General features: G+C 41.6%; 1 protein-coding gene across 1 annotated transcript in view; it reads right to left on the minus strand.

The window, feature by feature from the left end:
• The window catches only part of MICU2 (mitochondrial calcium uptake 2), a 1,974,490-nt gene that overhangs the window by 925,876 nt on the left and 1,020,932 nt on the right, over positions 1 to 27,682 (minus strand). The gene's annotated exons all lie outside the window — the stretch shown is intronic.

Here is a 27,682-nt window from a genome sequence, read left to right on the forward strand (position 1 = left end):
GATAAAGGCAGATAAAGCAGACACAGCTGATAAGTGGGCCTTAACAGAATAGACCAAACCAGTATTGAGCAACTCAAACAGCAACAGAGAACCAAAGGAACATCCACAGTAAGTGGGTCCAAGTTAAGAAAGACACACCAAAACAGAAAAACCTCTTCCAAATGAATAAGTAGAATTTCTTAGTAGTAGGTTTCCTGACCTCCTGCTGGACCTTCAGCATGTCCTCAGAAAAAAGTTGTCTATGAGGAATCAAAATCCTACCACCCACAGTGTCAGCTGAAGTGTGGACAGGTGGGGATGGATGAAAGATCCCTTATCCTGTGTGAGTAGATCCACCCTGTGAGGTAACTTGTGTTGATTGCCCTTGGCTAGATGCAGCAGTGGGAACCAATGCTGTCACGGCCAAAAGGGAGTCACCAACTAGATTTTGGGAGCATCCTGTTGAATCTTGAACAGGACTTTTGGAATGAGAAGAAGGGGAGAAAATGCATAAAGAAGCATTCCCTTCCAAGAAAAAGAGAGGGTGTCCATCTTCCAAACCAGAGGACCTGGGACTCTAACAAAAAAATAAAAGAAGTTGTCTGTTCGGAGGGGAGGCAAACAGATCTACTTGAGGAGTACTCCACTGGTGGACAATGTCCAAAAACACATCCCCGTGAAGCATCCATTCATGGGGTTAAGTTAATGACCTGCTCACAGCGTCTGTCACAATGTTCCAGTCTGAAGTGACAAACTGCCTGAAGAATCACTTGATACTTAACAAGATCCCATACCAGAAGTGCCAACCGGCAAAAATAATAAGAACTTGTTTCTCCCTGTTTGTTTATATACCACATCACTGTGGTATTGTTCAGTGAATACCTTGTGTGGCCCTGGACAGTAAAGAGTATGAAAGGACTGAAGAGCCAGCATAAAAGTTATCATCTCTTTGACATTGAAGTGCTCCTTCTAATGAAGGGGTGACCTCACCCTCTGTACCTTCAGGGAGCCAAAAGCTGCTCCCCATCTCACATTTGAAGCATCTGTAAACAGTTCCTGAGAGCGAAGAGGGGAACGTAAAGGAAGCCCTGCATTTAGAGACAGCTGCTGAATCCACCAGTGAAGCTCCTTCTTGAGACAAGGAAGAAGAACAACTACAAAGTCCAGGGGATGTGCATGTTGAAGCCACACTGGCTTCAGAAACCAATGAAACTTTCTCATGTGGAGTTTGGCCACAGGGAACACCAAAGTTTTAAGAAACTCACTGGCTGCAATAGAGGCTTGAGGAAGAAGGAAGAAGACTTTGAAAGAAGGAAGTAAGAGTTAATGCCTTTGGAGGAGGGATGCCAGCATAGGCACTGTCTGAATCCTGCCACCCAGAAAGACATGATCCTGAGAGGCAGTCAGAGAGAACTTTTTGAAGTTTACTGTGATCCCTAGACTCTGAAGAAGGGAAATGGCAAAATGAAGATTTTGCAACAGGACCTCTGCAGAAGAAGCCTAAATCAGCAGATCATCCAAGTAAAGAAAAATATGGATCCTTTGACGCTTGCAAAAAGAAATCACAGGAACAAAGCATTTGGTGAATACCCTTGGGGGAGTAGAAAGGCCAAAGGGCAAAGCAGATAACTGAAAATGCAAGGAAGCAACAGAGAGGTGCAAAAACTTTCTAAAAATGATGGATCGAAATATGGAGACAAGCATGCTTGAGATGCAGAGACACCATATAGGCCTGGAGAATCAAGAGTGCCTGAAGGGATAAACATGCAAAAGGAAGGCACCTTCAGAAAAACGTTTAGATGAGAGACTTCTAGAAGTGGTCTCCAAGCACCCTATTTTCTGGGCACTAGAAATATTCTTAAAGAAATACCCTTCCCTCTTTGGGACACAGGCACCTCCTGAATAGCGCACAGAGTCAGAAGATCTCAAAGCACCTCTGGGGAAAAAAGGAGTCATTCCCAAGGAGGCTGATGAATGCCCATAAAAGGGTGACTGGATTTCCACGCCATGAAGTATCCCTGGCAAATAATGGATAGAACTCAAGAATCATGAGTAATTTGAAGCCAAACAGGATGAGAAAGGGAAAGGTGAAGAGAAAAGGGAATGCAGGTGGGAAAAGACAGAGTCATATAGCACCTGGTTTATCAGGAAAGGAAGGCTTCTGAATCCCTGAAGTCTGAGTGGCCTTATCAGGAGGAGCCTGCTTGCCACTCTTTTTACCTTTAGTAGGAGGGCGAGATTGACTGCGAACAAACGCTGGCTTATTAGGTAGCTTCTCTGATATTTAGATACAGGAAAAACAAACATGTTTAAGCTCTTGTAAGGCCTTCCCCTTATCCTGAAGGGACTTATACCAGCAGCTACTTCCCCAAACAGAAGTCTATTATCCAGAGGAGCACCTATCACCTTAGCCTTAATATCATCAGGTAAAGGCTGAAGCCTAAGCCAAGAATACCTTATTATCACTGAACTAAAAAGAGAAGCCCTAGACAAGGCATCTGCTGCATCATAACTACACTTGATAGAATTACGAACTGCCTGAGAGGAAGTTCCTTACAAAGAAAGAGCAGAAAATGGACATAGGCAAACATAATGACTATCAGAGGAAGCTTTTGGCCTGGCGGCAAAGAAGTTCTAAGGCTGGTACAACTGAACATCATCTCTACACTATGTGAGAAGCATATGGGTGACGTTCGGCGTACCTTAAAGCAACAGTAGGCTTTGGTATACTGGCCAGACGTCAGGCCTCCACGACGGGGAATCCCATTTGTAAGGAATACTGCAGCACTGAATGTAAGGACATCTATTATTGCAGTAAGCTACCATTCTAAAATGATAAACTGTTATAGCAACACTAAAATACCCAATAAAAACATCTATGTATAATTATATGGTGGGGGGGGGGGCTTAGTGTCAAAGCAGCCACTCCTCCAAAGACATTCTTATGGAAAATACACTTGGACACAACTATACTACCTTCAAGGAGGGTGACTTAACAGTAAGTAACATCTTGGAAGACTGTCAATCAGCACTCCAACTCAGTGGAAGTAGACAACTACAAGATTCAATGTAACCCGGCAAAGGCTATAGACTGCATCTAATTTGTAGGTATCAGTGAAGGTGTTATCTGCAAGCCACGTTGCAACTTGCAAATAGCAATTTTGAAATACCAGTGGCCTCTTTTCTTGACAAAGATCCAAGGTAGTATTCATATGGACTAGGAGAAATTTGGCCATCACAGAGACCTTCTCGTAATTCTTTTGCTTTCTAGTGTATAGAGTAATGGAAAGGTGGTGAAGGCTGCGAGTAGTTTTGTGCTGCATACTGAAGATGTGGAGTTTGTTTCATTTATTACTGTTGAAAGAAAAGGAGAAAGACAAGAAAATAAAGCTGGTAACGTGAATGAGTCACAAAATAATGAGATTATCACAGCTGTGCAGTTGACTAGCTTGCCTGATTAACATTTCCAGCAACTTATACAACTTGAGTTGGCAGAGGAGTTTGCACTTTTATCTTGAGATATGTTGCACAGCTCAAAGTAATATGTAGGGCTGTATGCTTTACTTGAAACTGCATGACTTACATTGGCTAAAGGAGATTCAAGGATTTCTGAATATGAGACATAGGTACAGCATTCCCACAGTTCCTCCATGCTTATATGCATTAGCAGTACTGTAGAAAGAAAAAAAGGTTGAGAAGAAATGGGGGAAAAAACCCAAAAAACAAAAGGTAAAGTAAATGGTAAGAATAAAATCAAAAATGGACAGTATATTAGACAGATATGACATATGGGAAAATGCTGTACTACCACTAGGTTTAAAAGCACCTTTTGTAAGGGTGATTATTTTTTTTTTTGGGGGGGTCCTTTTCATGATAAATATTTCACATTTATGACACTAGAAACATTTATTAAAGTACGTGAAGAAAGGGCAAATATTTATATATGGAATAAATATCTGTTCCAGGCACACAGCTTGCAAATGAAAAAGAAAGTGTCAGTTCAGTTGTATGGCAGAACTGGTGGAAGATGATGTGACCAATTTATTTGAAGTCCATTTGTAATATGGCCACAAAACTGAATAAAAGAAAACCATCATGTGGACTGGGCGATTGGGCCTGCTTTATGAATTTATAATTGAGACTGGAAAAATAAAGCACATCCTAGGTGTTACAAATATTTGTCAGACAAAAGGAAAAGTTAATTATTGGGATCAGCCAAAAATTTGTTTCTTTTGTGGTTCTGAGTATCATTTAGTAATGGACTGTACAGATCAAACATGTGGGCTTTGGGGGTGCATTTAATAAAAAATGCATTGCAAAATGTTACAAATGCCACAAAACTGGACATTTTTGGATAGAATGTGAAGAAAAGAATAATAAAATGAAAAAGAGACTATTAAAATGCCTGTAATAATGAAAATGTTTGTTTAGAAGATGACAATACTGCTATTCAAAATAATGACAGAGTAATTCTGATGGGTAAGGACATAGAAAGACATAGATCAAGATCCACATACAAATACAAAAAAATGCAAAGAGAAAATTTGCAAAATGAATATAAAGTTCTATAGACAGAGGAAAGTGCAATGGGAAATGATTTTGTGAATGGAAAAAAAGCAAGATTTTAAATGTAAAAGTTAAAAAATGAACATACATATTACCTCATTAAATGTGAACAGCGTCATAAATGATATTAGGATGTACATTTATCAATGGCATGAAAAACTAAAAACAGATAAACATGTTTACTGGACATTCATTTTTTTTTTCATACATAAAACAAGAACAGATTAGATTGCTTTGGGAAAGAAATGTATGGAATGTATGAGATTTTGAAGTACAGCTGCATTCAGTAATTGCTGTATTGTTTAAGCATAAATAAATTACTGTATTGTATCATACTATAGTAAAGGCAGGTTGCTATAATTATCTTAACATGGATAAAAATTATGTATATTTTATAATATACAATCTTTGTGTATATTTTTATCAGGACTGCATACATTTTATATTCTAGATGCAAGGAATAGAGGTACACCTATGAGAATAACTATTAGAAATGCATAAACAGATATTTAAAAAGGCAAGAAGAATTATTTGAGTAATTAAATTCTTATGCTTTTGATAATATGGATTTAATTATTACACAGGCCTTGAATGGTAACATTAGGTCTAACAAAAAAAGGATAATGGATTTGCTAAAAATTAAAGAAATATTTACAGCTGGTCAGTTAACAGTAGGAAGAAATCATTTTATCTGCGTTGCTTAAATTTAAGAAGTTATATTGATTTTATAACACATTCAGAATCATTAACAGAAATTCAAGGTGGACTTTATTAACTGCTGATTTTATTGACAATACTTGGTGTTTGGGCAAAATCTAATACTAATACAGATAGCATAAAACTGGAAAGGGTATAAAGAAAATGAATGGTAACACAAAAAAATAAAAATTTAAAACTTTACGGGAAAATATGTTTTCAAATAAAAATATAAGGCATGTTGATAGTTGAAAGAGAAACTTGCATAGGGAAAAAAGATGGTATGGAAACATGGCAAAGGAAAGGATACATTTGTTGGAACAAAAATGATGTGCATTTATTCAGAGAGAGAGGCAAGAAGAGAATATTAAACTCATTAGTGAGACAACAACTGCTAATACAAGGAAAGGAAGAGGAACTTTCTCGATTTTTAGGGGAAAATGTTAAGACAAGACATGTTTTTAGATGAAAAAATGCACGAAGATGGATATGTCACAAAAAAGTCAGGAAGGCATAATGAGGGAAGTGGAAAATATATCTAAGCAATACATAGTTATAAAATCAAAGGAGATATAGAATAGCAAGTGAAGAAAAGAAAAATCAAAAATGAATGATACTTCAATAAAACAGAGTTAACAAAATGGTCAAGAAAAAACAGCACAAGGAGTGAATGCGACTGATTATATGTTTTAAAAGAAATGCAAAAACGGAACAGAAGATGGTATTTCTTGGAGATCATTAATGAATGAAAAATAAAGACTTCACATATGAAATTTGGGAAGAGCGTATCAAATATCTACGGAAAAAATAGATATATTTAAGAAACTTGAGGCCTATTACACCTAATGATATGCATTATAAAATTATAAGAAAAATAATGCAGATGAGTTTTGAGAAAGTGTTTCAAAAGATATGGAAAGAATGAATTTATAGAACAAAGAAAAACATGTAAAGAAAATGATTATGGTAATTACAGATGATAAACTGCATTTTATATGAAGGTCAAGATGTAAAGCTTGGTGGGTTGCAATGAAGGTAAAGCATTCGACAAGGTGATGCAATCATACAAGCAAAATATTAGAATTATACAAAATTAATCTATACATGCAAAATATTAGAATTATACAGAATTAATCTAGACATTATCCATTTTTTGCAAAATGTTTATAACAATGGTACTGTTAAAGCTATATTAAATGGTTGAAAAAGTATGAAAATACACACACACACACACACACACACACACAAAAACACAGGAGGAAGAGTTACACAAGGCTGTTTTGGGGGAAGCATGTCCTATACATTTGCAATGAAAGCAGCATTGGAAAATACACTTAAATTCAAGCATGAACAATTTGTCAAAACAATGTCAGAATACCTCTGATGGTAGCATAGAATATTAGATAGTAGAATTAGGGGCAGTACTGGGAAAAACATTTAGGTGTTCAAGGTTTGAAAATAAAAAAAGCAATGTATTTGAGAAATAACAAGGAACACTAATATTTACTTTAGGCAAACAGAAAAAAATGGGAAAATTTATTTTGGGGAAAATAATGCAGAAGTATAAAGAAAACATGATTAACTTTAACAATTGGCTAAACACTTGGTGTCATTTTAGGGAGATCCCATGCATTTCAGACAGTGAAAGACTGCACAGTTCTTTCTAAGGTTTCCACACACTGGCAAAAAATTTTACAACTCACGCTGTGCCTTCTTTAGGCAAGGCCAAGCTGATGAACCTCTCAACCAAAATCAATACCTTGACTAGGAGCCAAAACACATCGATATCTTAATTAGGAACCAAAACCCTATTACCTTCACCACTTTTACCTACCAACTAACCTAATAGCTAGGCTAGGTTAGAATATTGACTGCATATGATTAACTTAGTGCTCAAGACATCAAATAAATATTTATTAAACTATTTTTCTTGAACAGATACTTTAACCTAGGAACCAAAACATTATACTCTCTTATTCTTCCCTTCTTTAGGCAAGATCTAGCTGATGGACCTAACTATCAAAAATTAGGAGCCAAAAACAAACTGATGCCTTAATCAGGAGCCAAAACACTATTATCTTCACCAGTTTTGCCTACCTACTGACCTTATAGCTAGGCTACATTAAAATATTGACTGCATATGGCCAACTTAGTGCTCAAGACATCAATTAAATATTTATTCAAATATGTTTCTTGAAGAGATACTTTAACCTATGAACCAAGGCATTATGTTCTCTTATTATTTCCATACATATCTCACACCCTTGGTAACAGATGGTAAGCAAACCATTCGGCCCTCTGTTGCCAGCCTCACAGTGCTTGGTACACTCAGGGGCAATTTAAGAATTGCCTGATGCTCAACTTGCCATTGTTTGTTTGTGAAAGATTTAAGCACCTAGACAAATTTGAAGTCATATTCCCATAATCAAATCCATCCCAAGAACATCACTCACCTACATCACAATACACATTCAAAATTATTGCACCAAAATGCATTAGAAATCCTTATCCAAGCTGCAAAGGACTAGTAGGTGCAAATTGCAGCATAAACTAAGCACTGTAAATAGGTTCCTATGTTCATAGATTCATACACCAATTAGTTATCACACAGCCATGAGTCACCATGAAACTGCACATCCTAGCCCAATTACATGTAAGCAGACTGCAAATACAAATAGAAATGTACTAGTGACTCCATACTTACACAAATTCTGTACTTGTAAGGCTGGACAAAAGTTGGCAGTGAGCTGTCTCTCAGGAGTCAACTATAGATGTTACAAGAGCCATCAGGACCTGGACAGACAAATATGAGTATGACAAGGTGGAGCCGCAAGTTAGGGTAAGCAACATGGTGCACAGAATCCTAAAGAATATGAAGAAAGACATGACAGTATATCACAAATGTAGAAAACATCTTACTACCGAGTTGAATCCTAACATCACCAAAATGAAGCAGAGGTATAAAGAAAGGAGGATTGGCTTTATCAATTGGCAAAACACTTGATGTCATTTTTAGGGATATCCAGTATGCGTCAGCATGGAATGTGATGCTATAACAGTTCTTTCTAAGGCTTCCATGTACTGGCAAAAACTTTCACAGACCACACTGGAACTTTTTAGGCAAGGTTCAGCTGATGAACCTTCCAAACAAACTTACAAAATAAATCAACAACTGGACCATATCAAGTCCATGCCACATAATGCTACAAGTGTAAACCACAAAAGTGCCAGACAGTGAGGCAATCCTGCATTTGGAGCACATTCATGTAAAACTGCGGTGGTGGTGCTGCAGCAGCGTTGTCGCCTTACAGTAAGACGTTGCCCTGTTCGATACTCAGTTAGAGCGTCTTCTGTGTGGCGACATGCATGAATGGGGGTTCCTTCGTTGAAGGTTGTGCGTCAGGCCCGGTAAGTCAGCATGTAAATATCTACTGCCAATCATTAGCGGACCGGAGTTCCGCTGTGGCGACCCCTAACCGGGAAAAGCTGTAAGACACAACAAGACACAACATGTATGTGATTTAAGTGCCCGGAACCATACCTCCCAACCGTGCCGAATTGCTTGGTTTTTGCCGAGTTTCGGGGTTCAAATGAAGGGGTGCTACGATTCCAGAGTGACACCCCTCATTTCAGATTTTTTTCTTTTGTTTTTTAATTTTCGCGCTGTTAGAGCTGAAGTCATCACGTGCGCGATGACGTCAGCTCCATCAAGGCTACCAGACTGTTTGAATTGAGTACAAGGAGCTCACGCATTTCCAGCTGGCCTGGCTGCTCAAATGTGAGCAGGAACGGCAACAAATGGTTGCTGTTACAGCACTATGAAGACTCCAAGTAAGGAATGTCGAGTGGGAATGGCATTGCGGACTAACTCTGCAGCAGAATGAAGGCTCCAAGTAGGAAAATAACTTAACTTGGAATACTCCAAGTAAGAGTGTGTGTGTGTGTGTGTGTGTGTGTGTGTGTGTGTGTGTGTGTGTGTGTGTGTGTATGTCTGAATGGCGCCCATTTAATACATCTGGTGGCTAGAGGTGCTCAGGCTCAAACTCTCTACCTTGGGTACAGGGTAAAAATAGCCTAAAGTCCCTAGCCACCACAAATTGTGAGCTTTGTCCAGGTTTTTTGTGCTAAGAGTTGAGACCTATGGTGAGAAGTGAGAACTGAATTTGTATCCCCCCATTATTGGCTCTGTTTGTCCAGTTTATTTGTGCTAAGAGGTTGACACTAGAGCTGTGGTGAGAACGGAGAAGTGAATTCATCAAATGATAGCCATTAAGTTTCAGTCTTCCTATTTTTCAGGAAGCTGCTGATTTGGCATAGTGGTATGTTGCTCTGACTGTAGTGCATAGGGTCCTGGGTTCAAGATTTGCTAGTGAAATGCATGGTGGTAACGCAACATTTTATTCTAGCAACTTTACAAAATTATACAAACAATGTTTAAAATGTGTCCCTTGTTTTTGACCTTTTGTCCCCCCAAAAAAAAAATGAAATTAAAAAAAAGTGCAAGAAGCTGTGCAAGATGCCTATGGTTTATACTACTGTCATTCTATTTATAGTGTGGGTGTGGAAGTAGACTTTTATGATGGAAATGTTCTGAATTTGGCAGTTTTGTCATTATTAGTTCATGCATTTTGTTTCACTGCCTACAGTACAGCCTACTGGAAAAATGTTCAAACAATTTAAAATGCGTTAAGTGTGCTGCACTATACAAGGAATATAATTTAATAAAGTCAGGAAGGTGTATCAAAGAAAAGAACACATGTATGTTTCTTGTTTTGTGTGCAAGGGGCCAATGATTTGAAAACAGCCCAAAGGTAATCTTTATCCACCATGGGCCAGATGCATTTTCTTTGGATGTGGTGTGAGTTTCAATGTTATTTCAATGAATGTGAGTTTCAAGGGCATAGAAGTTTTAATGCCAAGTCTATTTTCATTGTGAGACAGTATTGCTTTGTTTACAGATGTCTATTAGTGTTTGTGCATTGTTGTGCTGTAAAATGTAAAAATAAAATCCAAATAATCATTGTAGAAGTAAAGCACTATGCACACATTAGTGTTTATGGTAAATGGGGCGAAGTAGCCAGGTAATGGAGACATTGTAATGGCTGCAGGGGGACTCTGGTGCCATATTTTGGTTGTCTGTTCTTCGGTTTGCGTTTGAAAGTTGGTATCCCACAATTCCCTTGGAGTGGGTAGGGTTACGTAATTATGTATGCAAACTAGATGTTAATCAGCATACAGATTTGTACCTATTTTTCATGGGCCTTGTCCAGATTTTTGATGTTTCCAGGTTGAGAGGTATGTCCAGAAAGGAAAGGAGGGAACTGTATTGGCAATTATTTTTTGATGCCACTAGTTGGTCTGGTTTGAATGAAAGTATTGCCATTAGTTCCCTTTTAAGAATTAGAGCCCTAATGACATAATATTTTACATGATTTACACCTATATAAATTAACAGAAGTACTGTCACACAGTTGTGAATATATATTTTTTACCTATATATATGACTTGATTTAATTATAGACTTGCATATGTGTGCTTTTTTACATATTATATATTTTATATTTGTATATATTATATATTTAGAGTATTTAATCATATTTATTATTTTAATGTACAAGAATAATTTATTCTAGGTTTTAAATTGCACATACATACATGAGTACATTGGATTCATATATATATATATATATATATATATATATATATATATATATATATATATATATACACACATAATTTTTGGTGGCTGCTATTAAGTTATGTGTTGACAGTGTCTACATTAATTTTTTTTACACTAATAGGAATATTCCTTAAACTCTAACTAGAACTACATTTTTAATTAATTAGAGTATAAAAAGATGTATTGATGTCATTTGTCTGATGAAGTTCTGTGGTTTAGGACGAAAGCGCTTACCAGCTTTCTGTTTGTGAAAATACATTTTGTTTTTTAACCAGTGGATTATCGGCTCGTTTCTTTGGTATGAAAGTACAATTTGCAACAGTTACGAAAGTACTACTGAGTTTCTGGACACCTTGGCGGCCTGTCTGTGTTTTTTTGCAACAGTTTTTTTCTGTGTTTTGGGCAGGTATGCCCAGAACACAATCCCTCAATATCCGGGTTTTTTGTTTATCACTTGTTTAGACCTGATGGCAACTGTGGTGGTAGACCCATATTAGTCAGAGACCATCTTACCATGAAACAGACACTCACATAGCCAAAACTGAGGCTTATAGAGACGCAAACCATGACAAATAAGATCAGCTGTCAGGTCATAGCAAAAAAGAATCACCTCCATGTCTCCAGAGAATCACACAGCATTCCTAAACAGTCTGGATGAACTCCTCTTTAGAAGGAATGCTGTTATCCTATGTGATTTTAAATACGTAATGATTAATTAAGGGACCTATACCAACCAACAAAGGATATGTTGAAAACTGACGCCTTGGACCAGACTGCTAAAGAACCTATTAGAGAACAGTATATATTGTACCTGGTGTTAAACTTATCATCCTTATATACCATCTTCGAGGTATTCCCGTCACCATTCAAGTCAGATGACAAACTCACAACTTTCTCCACCAGACTCTCCAAATCATGAGAAAGAAATATCACAGAATTCAAGGACTGCAAATGCACACATCTCCAGCAATTATATGATGAAGTCTCTAAATTTGAGTATAATGGCATTACCCATAATGTTGATAACGCAAAGAGTTGTACATAAAAATTCTACTTGCACCTAGACAAATGTTTAAAATTAGTAGTCTCAACTAGATCCAAAAAAAATGGGGAGGTCTAAAAGCAAACCAGTGTGATAGTATTCAAACATTAATAAACTGTGTAATAAAAGAAACAAACTCCTAAACCTATTTAGCAAAACAAATTACCCCCAAATTAAACAGCTAGATAAGAAACTGAAAAAAGGACGCAAGAAAAACAAAAGCATTGCATGAACAGACTAGTCATAGAAGCCAAAAATCAGAAATACACATCCTCCTTTACTTACATCAGAAATAAGAACAGACAACACTACTTCAAGCTCATTCATAAGGGTACTAACTACTCCAATCCAAAGGATATTGCCAACATACTGGCTAATAAATTCAGTGCAGACATCCCAGAGCTACCTATTCCAAAACTGCTTATCCCTGAAGTAATCGTCACCAACTATCCCAACAGTGCATGTAATGAAGGTACTCTCCAAACAAAGAATACTTAATTCAAAAGGCCTGACAGCATACCTGCTTGTCAAATTAATAGTACTAAGCAAGCATTAGTGGACCTGCTCCTCAACCTCTTCCACCCTGGTTTCATCAAATGGGAGTTTATGAACAGCTGTTGCGATACCACTCCACAAGGGTGGCTCCACTGTGGACACAAGGAATTACAGACCCATCAGTCTAACGAGTCTTATATGCAAATCCATGGAATGTATCGTACCTGACCTAATAAATTATATAATCAAAAATCTTATCAGACTCAACCTCAAGCTGTTTGGCTTTGTCAAGGAATAATCCTGTCTAATGAATCTTGGAAATATCTTTAAGGACTTCTGGGGAAAAAATATTGCGGCTTTTTGCAAAGAGAAGTTGTTGGGTGTCCGAATGGTCTGAAAATGGTGAGCAGAATACGATAACCTCAGTCAACAGGTGTCAATAATATTATTATTTTATAATTCAACACGTCCGTCATGTGTTGTTGACGATCTTAACTGGGGCTTATTTTTGGGGTAGGGCTTATATCATAACCACCCTAGAAAACCATGTTAAGCCTTATTCTCTGGTTAGGTCTTATTTAAGGAGAAATACGGTAGCTACTCCACAATTTGCACTGCTGAAAAAAGCCAAATGCACCTTTGGAGCAGAGGGCAGAAACTTGATACGACATCCCCACTCTGGGCCAGTAATCAAGGAGCCTGAATGCTCACCACTGACACTGGAAAGGGAAGTTCACTTGGAACAAAAATAGATATACACAGTATTTCCCGAGGCAGCTCTCTGCATCAAGCGCAATTTCCCTTAAGAGCATACAAGACTCTCTCGGTCTTCCTCCAGGTCCCCACTGAGACTCCCTACTGACACAGCTATTGAGCTGAGTCCTCAACTGAGTGTCCAAGGCAAGTCCTCCAGCACCCCCCTCTGTAAAACCAGTGCTTCGTGTCCCTGCTCCAATCTGCTGACGCACACACTCTGAGATTTAATTTTCCCACAAACACAGACACACACACACACACACACACACACACACACACACACACACACACACACACACACACACACACACACCTGGGAAAGGCTGGCACAGATTTACTAGCTATGCCCCCTTCTGCCCAGACTATAAGGTAGTTACTGCCACCAGACATTCCAAAGCCAGCTATTCTAAGGCTCGGGTACCTAATTATACTGAGTGAAATTAATATCAATACCAATGGTAGTGTTTGGCCAATGCAGTAAGGCTTTCAGGAGTGGCCACAGAGTCACCAAATAGATACAAGTACTCTCAAAGGTTAAAATATTCTCTAAAGGACCAGTCCACAATGAGAAGTTTAAATATATTGAATAAAAAAAATAAAAGAACATGAACATATTAAATCTGTACTTACAATACACAGAGTTTCAATCACAGGAAATATTAAAATAACACAGGTGAAGTGATTCACACAGATACAGAAAAACAATACTTAACTAATCTCACTACATTTTCCTATCTAAAAATTACTGTTCCCTGGTCATTTACTAGAGCAAGGGAAGATGAAGCAGGTGAGGGGTCCTTCTTTATCAGCTTTCAAAAACAGAGTGCTTTGAGACTTCTCTTTCATCTGGCATTAAAACATCAATTTTGTCCTAGATTACAGAATGACATTGCATACATCAGGTATCTAACTTCTGGTTCCCATGCTACCCCCACTGCTAGAAACCGAACCAGAACTTAGCAAATGTGTGTTACCATACACACAGAGCTTTGCTGAGATGTGTTATAGCATCTGGAAGCTATAAAACCACAAAACACTTCCATTCTTCCTACAGGAGTTAATAAACCATTCTCTAGCAAAGACATTTAGTCGCTGGTTGCAATCAGAACTATAAGATACAATCTTTATGGCCTAAATTAAGTAATTTAATTTCTTACTATTTTTCAAAATTGTCTGGACTGAGATCACTTCTCCTTCAGTATCCTCTGGATATAAATGTACATTTCTTTTCTGTCTAGCAGGACACACCGTTGGTTCATATTTAACACAGCAGCTTTACAAATCAGCTTGATATACAAATGACAAAATTCTTTACAAAATTCCAGCTAGCTGTGCTACCATATGCTACACATCCACTGCTCTACTCCTGGCATAGCTGGCAATACCTTACATAGTCACACTCTTATTTGTCACAGTAAAATTTAATGCAATCTGTCAGCCATTTAGTCAGTTACCCTAGACAGTTTACAAATTTCTTACCAGACTGAAAAATAAAAACCTAAGACTCCTTTCTGACAGATTTTTTTATCCATACAATCTAAACTGTCTGTGTGCACATCCATACAATGGAGACAGCATTCACCTTTGTCAGAGTAATTGGGAAGAAACCTGCTAGATTACTGAACTAATTAAATTAGAGGTTTGTGTCACAGGATGTGAAAATAAGAAGTTATGTTCTTACCATAACGTTCCATCTGTGTTGTAGATCTTCATTTATCCTTGAACTCTGGGACTCTGTTCCGAATCTTGGAACTGGCTCAGCCATTATAGCAGCTTGTGCAAGCCGAAAACTCCAGTCTGAAGTCTCTACCCAGAACACCCCCCCCCCCCTCCAGATTACCTCAGGGCGAGTTTGCAGTTTCACAGGAAGACAGAAGAATAGCTACATAGAATTGATGAGGCTATGTCCAAGGTCATACCTGATAAAATAACCAGGACAAGCGTCTGATCTTCTAAAGAGTCTGTAGGAGGGGGAAGGAGGGTGGGGTATCAAGGATAAATGAAGAATGACAACACAGTTGGAACGTTATGGTAAGAACATAAATTCTTAACCTGATGTTGTCAATCTTCACTTATCCTTGAACTCTGGGATAAAGTCCTCGGCTACTTAGATCTTGGAAGGCCTTATGGAAGGAAATTCCTGAGATCCATATAGCCAAATGACGCTCTTACCCTGGAAACCAGATCCAATTCATAATGGGTGATACAGGTATGCGGGGTAGCCCAGGTTGTTGCTGTGCATATTTCATACATGGACGCCTTAAACTGGAAAAAGTACATTTGTGTACACTTAGCATAAATGTAGACGTTCGTGTGTCTTCACTGTTGCAGTCATCACATTTAGGTTATTCCTGCTGGGGTAACCCTTGACCGGCCTGAATACCAGGCACTTAGGAAGGCAACCGATGCCATTACATTAGTTTTTCTTGCCCTAACCGGTCAGGAGCCCCCAAAGTAGGGAGGTCAGGCTCTGGTGGCAGGACTCCACCAGTGGAAAAAAATACCAAAATGTCCCTTCAAGGAAAGGAGAACAACAAGTAAGAAAGGTAACACAAAGGAAAAAGGGGGAAGGAGGGAGGGAAACACGACTGCAACAGTGCAGACACTCGAACATCTACATTTACGGTAAATGTACACAACTGTACTATGTTTTTCGTGTTTCACTGTTGCAGTCATCACATTTGGGTAGATTCCCAAAGCTGAGAAAATGGGTGGAGGCAGTCAAGGAAGCTAGGGGCTGGAGAGCATGCTCTGCAAGACTGCAGAGGCAAAACCTGCCCTGGATTTAGAAAACAGAATCAGGTGGTAATGTTTGGTAAAGGTGTGAACAGATGTCCAGGTGGCAGCCTCCAGGATGTGCCCGGTAGGGACTCCTCTGAGGAATGCTGCACAGGTGGAGGCTGCTCTGGTGGAGTGGGTCCTGATCCCCTAGGGGGGAGGCTTGCCATGCTGCTTGTAGCAAAAATGGATGCAGTGTGCTATCCATTTGGAAATGGTTTGCTTGGAGATGGCTTTGCCCTCTGCCCCTGAAGCAAAGCTAACCAGCAGTTGATCAGATTTTCTGAAGAGTTTAGTCCTGTCCAGATAGTATCTGAGCTGTCTGTGCACATCTAGAGAGTGCAGAATCCTTTCCCTTGTTTTAAGGGTTAGGAAAGAAGGTGGGCAAATGGATGGATTGGTTAAAAGGCACACTGGATACCACCTTTGGCATGAAGGATGGATTATTTCTGAGGGATACCCTGTCTGCATGGAAGATGATGCAGGGTTTCACTGCCATGAGTGCTTGCAGCTCAGAGACTCTTCTGGCTGAAGTGATGGCCAGGAGGAAGGTCATCTTCCAGGAGAGAAATTTTAGCTCTGCAGAAGAAGCTGGTATGAATGGAGGCAGGGTGAGCTTTTCCAAGACAAAGTTAAGGTCCCAAGCTGGTGTTGATGCCCTTTGGGGGGGGGGGGAGGGGCTCAAGCTGTTAGCCCCCCAGAGGAACTGCTTGATCAGAGGGTGTGAAAAAAAGAGGCTGCTCAGTTTGAAAATGAGTGGAAATAGTAGAGGCATGAATTTTTTTATAGAGGAGAAAAAGAGAGACCACTGTGTAGTAGGTCAGCTAAGTAATCCAGGATGAGAGGGATGGAGGGTTGTGCTGTATTGGCTCCCTTAGCCGGGATCCAGGTGCATAAACTTTTCCATTCATCTGCATAAGACTTTCTGGTGCTAGGGCGTCTGGTCTCTCGGATAACATCCAGGACCTGTTTACTGAGGGGTCAGGTTATTAGCCAAGCTGCCAAATTGTCTGCAATTGGGGGTGCATGAATTCCCCTGCCCTCTGGGTTAGGGGGTTGGGAATCTGAGGAAGATTCCATGGGGGCAGTGGGGACAGGCTGCGCAGCAAGGGGTACCAGTGCTGTCTGGGCCAGTCTGGAGCTATGAAAATGGTCCTTGGTTTTTCCTCCCTTATTTTGATCAGTACCTTGGGAATGAGAGGTGTGTGTGTGTGGGGGGGGGGGCATAGACCGAGAGGTTTTCCCAAGGGAAGGACAGGGCCATCTACTTTCCATGCCATGCAGTGATGCTCTCTGGTGCAGAATTTGCTGAGCTGATGGTTGGTGTGGGAGGCAAAGAGGTCGATCTCCAGGGTTCCCCATTTCTGAGTTATTAGTAAGAAGGTGTTTCTGTTGAGCTGCCACTAGTGGGGGTTCAACAGTTTTCTGCTTAATTGTTCTGCCAGGGAGTTGAGAGAGCTTGGCAGGTATTGTGCTACGAGGTGTAGATGCAGGTAAAAGGCTGTGAACCAAAGGGTCATGGCCAGCCTGCACAGCAGGTAGGAGTGAGTCCCTGTCTTCTTGTTGATGTACCACATCACTGTGATGTTGTATGTTTTGATCAGGAGAACACCTGGAGAGAGAAGGGGTTTGAAAGCTATCAAGACCTGCGGCACAGCCATCATCTCTTTCAGACTGATGTGCAGGGGGAGTTGCTGGGGTTCCATTGGCCCTGTATGCACCTGCTTTCCAGATGTGCACCCCAAGCATAGGTTGATGCGTCTATGGTGAAGGTCTGGGTGGCGGGGTGTGGGGAGAAGGGCAGTCCCTTGTTGTGGGAGCTGGCTGTTGCCCACCAAAGAAATTCCTTCCTCAGGCATGGAATAAATAGGTAAAAGAGTTTTCATATACTGTGAGTGTTGACACCAAAGGCTCTTTAGGTACCACTGAAGTTTCCTCATATGCAGTCTGGCATATGGAATAAGGAGTATGCAAGATGCCATGAACTCAGGGCTTGCAGGATTTCCCTTGCAGACAGCTAGGGCCTGGTGGCCAGTTGGGAGAAGTAAGCTGATAGGAAACTTTGTTTCTCTGGTGTTAGGCATGCCATCCAGGATGCTGTGTTCAGACTTGCTTACAGGAAGATTATCCTTTTGGTGGGTACCTGTTTGGATTTCTATTCGTTGATTGTGTACCCTAAGGAGGTTAAGTATGTCCTTTACAAAGGCCAGGTCTTTGAGAAGCTTATCTTGGCTATCTGCCTGAATAAGGCAGTCATCTAAGTAGGGATAAATTTGTATATTTCTTTGTCTGCAAAAAGCAATGGCCGGAGCCAGGCATTTTGTGAAAACTCTGGGAGCAGTAGATGGGTCTATATCATATGAGCGAATCGCACAAATCGCAAACGCTCATAATATCGAATGTACCAGACTTCAAAGTGCTTTTTCTGAGATTGCGCTACAGCAAAGAATGGGATATTTGCCCTTTCCTCACTGTAGTGCGATCTCGGAGTTGGAATATATATTTAGTGGGGGATGTGGGGGGCACAGCCCCCCCCCCACAATAGGAAGTTCGAGGTCCGGTACGTTCGATATTATGAGCGTTCGCAATTTGTGTGATTCGCTCATATGATACAGACCCGCAGTAGATAAGTCAAAGGGAAGTGCAGAGAACTGAAAGTGTAGAGATCCTGCACTAAAGCGAAGATATTTTCTGCAGGACTCCCTGATGGGAATGTGGAGGTAGGCCTCTTTTTGGTCCAGGGTGACTAGCCAAGCGTCCTTGGACAGCATGGGAAGCAGTTACTGGAGGGTGAGCATTTTGAATTTTGGGATCACCAGGAAGGTGTTTAGAATGGACAGATCGAGGATGGGGCACCAGCTGCCCTCTTTTCTGGGTACCAGAAAAAGTCTGGAGTAGAAGCCTCGGCCTAGGTGCTCTGCAGGAACGTATTCTACTGCTCCCAAGGAGAGCAGCGTATGGATTTGCTTTTGAGCCTCTGCCCACTGATTTGGTGGTAGATCTGGGAACCCTTTGGGGGTTGGAAGGGTGAGGAAGGAGAATTTGTACCCGAGACATAATGTTCAGAACCCAGTGGTCCTTAGTAATGGTGGCCCAGGTGCTTGAGTGAAGGGATAGTTTTCCTCCTAGGGGTATGTGATGGTGGGCAGAGGTGAGGTAGGGTGTAGTTATTGTGATTTTTTGCCATAAGGGGGTGGCTTAGAACTCCCTGGTTTTGAAGTGGAGGCAGTCCACTGCTTAGTTCTCTGCAACCCATGGGACTGCTGTCTTGGAGGTCTGTTTCCATGGGGCCCAGGCTGGCCCTGTTTACTAGGTGCAGGAAAGGTCCCATTTTTCGAAGGGAAGGAAAATGCCTGCTGAACCTAGGGGGCTGTACCTGTAAGAAATCTTCAACAGTCTGCATAGATTTTGCTTTTTCTTCCATCTTTTTTAAACACCTTTTCTGCTTTAGTACCAAATAAGTTATCTCTGTGCAAGGGCGTATCCAACAATTTTGATTTGACATGGTCTGGCAGGGGTTGTTCCTTAAGCCATGCATGTCTTCTAATGACAGATCCAGTGACTGCTACCCTGCAAGAAGCTTCTAGGGCGAAAAAACACAGTGCAAAGTGTGTTTAGTTACTTGACCAGCAGAGTGCATTAATTCCTGTAAATCTTTAGATTCTCCCCATGCAAGGAGGACATTTTTTTGTTTAAGGAGTTCCAAGGTATGTTGCTGATATTTAAGCATATGGAACTGACAATTGAGTGCCGGGATAGCAAGAGTAGCTGAGGTGTATACATTTTTTACCCCATCTGTCCAGTGTTCTGGAATCCCTGAGGGGGTGGGATTCTGCTGAAGTAGCTTTAACCCCTTTTGGGCCCTGAGTAATGATCTCAGGGTCTGCTGTTGGGTTTTTAGAGAGATATTTGTGAGAGTCAGGTACTCTGTAGTACCTGTCTGGCTTTCTGGGAGCAGGAGGGAGGGCATCTGGAGTCAAGCTGGATTCAAGGAAGACATCATCTACCACATCTAGGAATGGGGGGATGGCTAAGGACCTGTGCTGTGGAAGGTCCACTCTCTGAGTCTCTTTTTAGACTGTGGGTAGTCTTGACTCTCCCATTTGAAATGCTCCCTTAAAGTATGCAGGGTTTCCCCAAAGGAAAAATCCTCTGGAGGGGAGGCTGAAGGAACAGATTTTTTTGCATCAGAATCCTCATATGTAGAGAGGGGCTGCATGTCTTCATAATGACATGCATCAGATTCATATGACTCTTGCTCAGACAAAACTTCTGGAGACAGATCTCTCTCTCTTTTTGAGGGAACGGCTTGGCTTCCCCTAATCAGCATGATAAGATCCTCTGTCATTCTAAGCATTTGTGACAGAGGCAAGGGAGCAGGCGCCAAAGAATGTCTGGAAGTCAGTTTCTTGGGAGTGGTTCCACCCCTGGGCCTAAAAAACTTGATTGGTTTAGAAAAAACGGTACCCATGAAAGAAGGTGTTGGTTTATTGTCTGGATTCGGTGTTGCGAAGGACTTCCTCAGAAGATGGTGCCTGCACAGCGGCTCCAGACCCATCTAAGGTAGAGACGACCACAGGATCCTTAGATGAGTTCTGTGGCATACTGGACTCCGAAAGGGTCTCGGTAGAGGCCTGCAACTTAACTGAAGTGGGCATCAAGGGCTGCGAAAGTGCCTCACTGACTTCCAAAGGACTGACGACCAGCTTGGTGGTAGCATTGTCAGAAGGTTTAGTCCTGTGCGGTCTGTCTCTGTCTTTATCTTTACGTTTTTTTTTTAAGGGTCTGCTGTCGGATGCCTTATGGAAGCCATATTAGAACTTGAGGACTGTAAACGAAAATATCTGGCTACAATAAGGACTCGGCGACGAATAGTTCTGGCATTAAAGCAGAGAACCGACAACGAGGGACGTCGTGGTCTGGGCCTAGACAAATGATGGAGTAGGAGTGGAAGTCCCGGTGTTGTATTTACTTTCCACAGGCGAGACAATTATTAACTTTTTCTGACATCGGTTAGTGCAAGAAAAAAGGATCCCCAATGGGGTACTTAGCTTTTGAAGACTTCAACTTTAATTTGGAAACGAAACTCGGGTAGGGGCCGACCAGCACTCGTGCGAACTGGTTCTACTTCAGGCTCCACAGCAAGAAATACTGATGTAATGGCATCGGCTACCTTCCTTTATACCCCTGATTACTTGACGTCAGTTTTCAATCGACAGCAAGTGACGCAGAAATACTAAGTTTCTGGTATTCAGGCCGGCCGAGGGCTACCCCAGTAGAGATGACCCAAATGTGATGACTGCAACAGTGAAACATGAAACACGAAGAACATCAGTAGGAGTGGCTTTTTCCCTAGTAGAATGTGCTCTCACTGGTACTGGTAATTGGAAATTCTTTTTATTGTAGATGAAAGTAATGTAGTCTCTCTAAACCACCTTGACAAGGTGACTTTCACAACAGATTTCCCAGAGAGACAGACAAATAATTGGTCCGATTTTCTAAATTCTTTATTTCTGCTGAGGTAGAAACATAATTGCATGTTAACAGCCAGCAAATGCAAGCAATGTTCACCTTTGTTGGAAAAATTGGGGAAGAAAAAGATAAGTCAATGGATTTATTAATATTAGTTTCTGAGACCACCTTTGGGAGAAATGATGGTTGGTTTTTAGTGAAAGCCTATTCTCATGAAAATTAAATATGGAGGTTTTGAAGATAGTGCTTGTATGTCAGAAATTCTTCTGGCAGAGGTAATGGTTATCCGAAAAATGGTCTTCCATCAAAGAAACTAAGTGACAGGTAGCTGCTGGTTCAGAGGGGGAAAGGAACAAAGACTGCAGAACCACAGTAAAATCCCAAGGAGCTACAGGATCCTTATAAGGTGGTTTCAACCACAAGGTTCCTTTCATAAACACTTTACACAATCTATGGGATATTACAGGATGATCTTCAAAGCCACTGTGGAAATTGGAAGTAGCAGCTAGTTGGACCTTAACAGTAGAAGCAGGGGCCCCTTGTTCGAAAAGCATGGCTAAAAATTCTAATACCTTTTCAACTGATGCAGAGAAAGTATTAAGACCATTAGTGTGCGCCCAGATAGAAAATCTTTTCCACTTGCTGTGGTACAGTTTCCTGGTGGAAGGTTTATGAAGAGCCAATAAAATGTTTTGGACTGGAGATAAATTTTTCTGCCTGGCTATTAATGGAATTGGAGGAACTAAGCTTTAAGCTTGAGGTTCTGAAGACTGGGTTTACCGGCCCCTGTAGGTGAGACAGAAGATATGGAACTGGTTTCAGAGTCCATGGATGGTAAATTACATGAGGCCACATAAAGGGGAACCAGACTTGATGAAGCCAAAAGGGGGCAATGAGGATCACCTTGCTCTTCAACCTGATGGATTTCTTTAAGAACAGAGGAATCAGTGGAAAGGGGGGAAGGCACAGAGTAGTCTCAAGGGCCAATTGTGAAGGAGAGCATCTCTCGGGGACTCCCCCTGAGGGGGAATTAGGGCAAACTAGCTGCTACATTGGTTGGTCAAGGGTGATGCAAATGGGTCGCAGTAAGGCTGGCCCCAGCAACAGAAAATCTCCTTTACCGCTCTGGGATTGAGACCACTCACGAGGCAGGAGGATGCATCTGCTCATTTTGTCCACTTTCACGTTCGAGCTCCCCGGGATGCGTATTGCTGTCAGAAAGCGGTTGGAGGATATCACCCATTGCCACACTTTGAGACCTTCTCAACACAGGGGGTAAGACTTGTTTCCACCCTGTTTGTCCATGTACCAGACTACTGACATATTGTCTAATTGAATTGCAATGGTTACTAGAGGGAGGACAGCTTGGAAGGCTTGCAATGCTAAGAGAATTTTCCTCATTTGCAGAACACTGATATGCAGATTGGCCTCTATTGGAGACCAAGTGCCTTGGACTGTTCTACCCAGATAATGCCCCCCAGCCCATCTGGGAAGCTTCTGTGGTCACTATAGCTGTGGGCTGAGGTGGAAAAAAGGGACAGCCTAAGAGAATTTCCTTGTATTCCATCCACCAGGATATGTCCTTCTTGCAACGAGTGGTGATTAAAATGGGATGTGTCACTGGATGGGTCAGGATGGACCACTGGGATGCCAAAACTAACCGTAGTAGTCGCATGTGAAATCTTGCTAGTGAAACTAAGGTGATGGCTGCTGCCATTAACCCTAAAGCTTGGAGGATTAGTAGCTTGTCATTGGAGAGAATGGTTTGCACTTAAGATTTTAGCTTCTGTAGCATGTGTGGAGGAAGGGAATCTGTACAAATGGTAGTATTTAGATGAGCTCCTATGAACTCTAAATCTGGAGATGGGCTTAGTTGGGATTTTGACTGATTTACTGTAATGCCCAGATGAGCAAATAGGCATAGAACGAAATCTGTTGCTTGAAGCAGTAAATGTCTGCTGGGAGTGGTGAAGAGCCAGTCTAGATAAGGAAACACCCAGAATCCGTGCAGTCTCAAATGAACTGTCACTGGTGCCAAACACTTGGTGAACACCCTGAGGGCTGTGGAGAGGCCAAAGGGCAGCACTCTAAACTGAAAATGACTGGCTCTTAGCCGAAAGCAGAGGAACCTTCTGGAGCACTTGCCCATTTTTATGTGGTAATGTGTGTCTTGAAGATCTGTAAAGCACATCCAATTGTCTTCCTCTAAGAAGGACAGGATAGACTGAACCGTGACCATCCGGAATTTTGCCTGTTGAACAAACTTGTTCAGATGGCTGAGATCTGAAATTGGTCTCAAGTCCCCTGTCTTTTCTGGCACCAAAAAGAATCTCGAGTAAAATCCGGTAAAGTCATATCTGGTTTGGTGGGACTTCTTGGATGACTTTTTTCTAGCAGCTTTTGAATGTCCAGAGCTGACTGATCTCTCTGATTGACAGGAACATCAGAGAGTCGCCTTCTTGATCTTGGAATGAGAATGGAGGGGATGAAGTAACCTCTGGCAATGATCCTTTGCATCCAAGTATTTAAAGTTATTTGCCGCCAGGCTCTCGAGTGCAAAGAGAACCTTCCCCCAACTGCATGCAGGGGTAAGCAATTGAGCCCCCTTTTGGGAGTGCCAGTAGGGTTTCCCACAGAAAGATTCTCTGGAACCCTGATTTTGAGGGCCACTTCTGCCCCAGGGTTGACATCTTCCATTGGAGCTCACCCTTGCTTCAAGGGGAGCCACTGCAATGCGCGTCTTGAAAAGCCCCTTGGGAATTTTTGAACCACATCTTCCCACTCCTCTGGTTCCTACAGTAAGACCATTGGGGGGCAGAAAAACGTATGCCCACTGCAGATAGGGTCTTTCCATCTTTCTTGTACCTGGCTAATGTTTCTTTGACTTTGGGGCCAAACAGGGAAGAGCTGTCAAAGGGAGCACTGATGAAAGAAGAGTTAAATGGCTCCACAAACTCACATAAGTGCATCCAGGTGTGTCGTCATATGGCAATAGCAGAATCTGCTGCCCTAGCTGTCCCTTCAGCTGCATGAGCAATGAGCCTCATGGACGAGTTGGAAAAAGACTCCAGGGTAGCCAGTTGAGAAGCAACTTTATCTTGAATCTCCTCAGACACAGCTCCTGCAAGGGTATCTGACAACTCCTTGATCAGATGCATCTGGAGCCTAGTAAAGTGAGCCATAAAATTCAAGGATCTTAAAGCGAAGGTCGATGATGCATACACTCACTTCTCAAATCTGTCCATTGTCCTGGACTCTCAATTAGGGGGATGAACAGTGGAAATTTCGTCTGCAAGTTACTTCTTGGTGGCCGCCACAACCACCATGGCATCTACTGTTAACCTCTTAGCCAAACGCTGGTGGTCCTCTGGTGCTGTAAGGATTTTGTCTGGTCTCCTTGGGCTTGGCTCTACAGAGTCAAGGCCTTCCAAGCCCACCATGCAATCAATTTAATAAGACCGTCAGCAGGAGGGGTCACCCAAGACGTAGATGGGTGACCACCAAAAGTTTGCAGGTACACTGACTGCTCAGAGGTAGGGTCTTTGTGCTTCCAGTTACCCCTCTATTTCAGAATTTCTAGAATGTCTCCAAAGGTGAGGTCTTCTGGAGGAGACCGAGGGGAACTTTCCCCATTATCGAAGTCTGTCTTCTGTGACAGATTCTTCTGGAGAATCTAAGTGCTTCCTCTTGCACATCTTTTTCCGGGGTGTCTCCCCAGTGGGGATTTCTGTGGAGGACTGTGAAGAAGTGAGGCCCTGTGCAGGGGTATCCTGTAGCTTTGGTGCTTGATGCCTGAGCATGGAGGCTGGTGGCAGCTCTGGGCAAGAGGGTGTCAGGGATAATACTCCAATAGGGGAGGGGCCAGCTGAGAACCTTCAGAGGCCAATGCCCTCTCCATAACATGAAAGGCAAGTGCCTCCAAGAGGGATGGGAGCCCAGAAGGTCAACCTCGAACCATGGTTCCACCCTGTTCTGAGGAACCCACCCCTGAAGCAGGAGCAGAGGAAAAGCCCACCAGCCGAGGCTCCAAGAATCAAGGACTGTGCCAAACAAAAAACTGGAGATGATCAGAGTCTCTTGGATCTGGCAGCTGAGCTACGCCCTGGGAGCCCATCGGTTCCAATGGAACAGAGGAGCTCCAGGCAGACTCTGAAACTGAAGGAGTAAAGGCTATCGGCAGCAGAGCAGCTGGAACTGGAGATATCCAAGTCGTAATCTCTAAGCCCTCAGAGGAGGCCAGAGGAGGAAAGTTTGGTGGACTCCTCAGACAGAAAGCCCCAACTCCACAAGGGAGTGGGCCTGGGAAGATACTGAAATACCCCTAGTCATTAGGAGCTGATCCACCAGCCTCATGACGTCAACTTCAGTCAGACTCCTGGAACGGGCTGAGGGAGATTCCAATCTGTCTAGAAATGGGCTTGGGAGCTATCCCACAAAAGGGTCAACTGAGGGGGAATATCTTGTCCTGGGAGGACTGATGAAACTCAATTGTGGCAGTGAGGGGGAGCTATTGGTTCCAAAATTCGGGATAGTGCCACAGGAGAAGCCGGTACTGAAGTGGAAGCTTGAATTATCAGTATTGAGGTGGCCAACACCAAGACCTGTGGTGCAGAGGCAGTTACCACAGATGGTGCCAAAGAAGTCTGTTCCATAGATTTCTTGACTAAGCTTTAGATCCGCAGGAGGTGTGAGAGCTGAAGATTTGTATTACTTTGCTGCTGAAGGGGATGCCAGCACCGAGCGACTCCTCTTCTGTCCATGTTCCAATTTACAAGAAGAGGGGGAGGAAGGTGAGGATATGTCAGACTTGGACATAGCCTTCTCAAAAGGAGACTTAATCAGGCATTTTAAGATCAACCTATTTTTCCGTTCTATGAGGGCATGGTGACTGAACACTTGACAAATTGTGCAATCTTATTGTAGATATACCAGACCCAAACAGTACACACAAGAAGAATGCCCTTCAGAGTTGGGCATCTTCCTACCACAATCTTAACATTGTTAAAATCCAGTAGTACCCTTAGAGTTGTCTGCCATGTTAATTATGGAAAGCAACCAACAGACAGCACTCACATGCACTAAGAAGAAGCACACACAGTAAGGAAGGGAATGGCTACCAACTGTAGGCCAGAACTACCAAAAAATAGGTAAGGAAAATGGAAAGCACTACCAACGATGTTAGAAAAGGTTACCACTAGATAGAAACAGCACACTCACTCAAGGAAAGGAAAGAGAGATAGAAAAAGCATCAACAGAAAGGGGAAAAAAACTACCAATGATGTTAGGGGAGAACACTGAAATGTTGAGAGAGGAATAATGAAAAACAAGTAAGGCAAAGTGGGTAGAACAATATTTAACTACAGCTATATAAAGAGATATATATGTATACATAAGAACAGGAAAATTTTTGAAAGCAAACTATAAAAACTATGAAAAACTTCATTTAGCTGAATAAAGAATCTGGTTAACTCGTCTTGCAACAACAGCAGCAAACAAGATCTAAGGTAATCTGGAAAGGGGTGTTCTGGGTAGAGACTCAGCTTGAGAGTTTTTGGTTTGTACGAACTGTTACAACAGCTGAGCCAGTTCCGAGAATCGGAACGAAGTCCCAAAGGTCAAGGATAAACAAAGATTGACATCAGAACCTAAACTAACAAATGATAATTATTTTTTTCAAACTGTTAATTTGTGAAGCATCCCTTTTAGCCAGTGGGAATAAAATGATGCAGTCATGTCTCCTTTGTTGTGCACAAATGGGTATTAGAGCACTGTTATCTGATATCATTAACTTAACTGTTGATGAAAGGGCTCCTTTTAGTCCAAAAGCTTATATAACTGTAAAGGCTATATTGGTCCAATTGCAGACATCACAATGCTTCTGTGTTCCACATTGCCTAAAATTAGTCTAACTAGCTACCTAAGGCATTAAAGGAGGAGTTGTGTAGGGAGCAGTCTTTGAAAGTTAGATAATCCACTCATGTGCAATCTTGGGATTCGTGGAAACTGATTGCAATTTGGAAATTCTTTTAGCTGAGGGGTAAACTTCCCACGCAAATGTGAAAATCCCATGATGAAATAAAATCTAACAGGTTTTGCAGACATTCAAATAAGCTAAAGAATTTGCTTGAAATGGCCACTAAATGTAGCTCACATAAAAAGTAATCAAGTCCACAATCAAAGATTTGAAAGATACTCCAACACTAAAACTACTGGAATTG

The sequence above is a fragment of the Protopterus annectens genome, chromosome 5.part0, assembly GCF_019279795.1.
Source record: "Protopterus annectens isolate FY-2018-M chromosome 5.part0, PAN1.0, whole genome shotgun sequence".
Taxonomy (NCBI): domain Eukaryota; kingdom Metazoa; phylum Chordata; order Ceratodontiformes; family Protopteridae; genus Protopterus; species Protopterus annectens.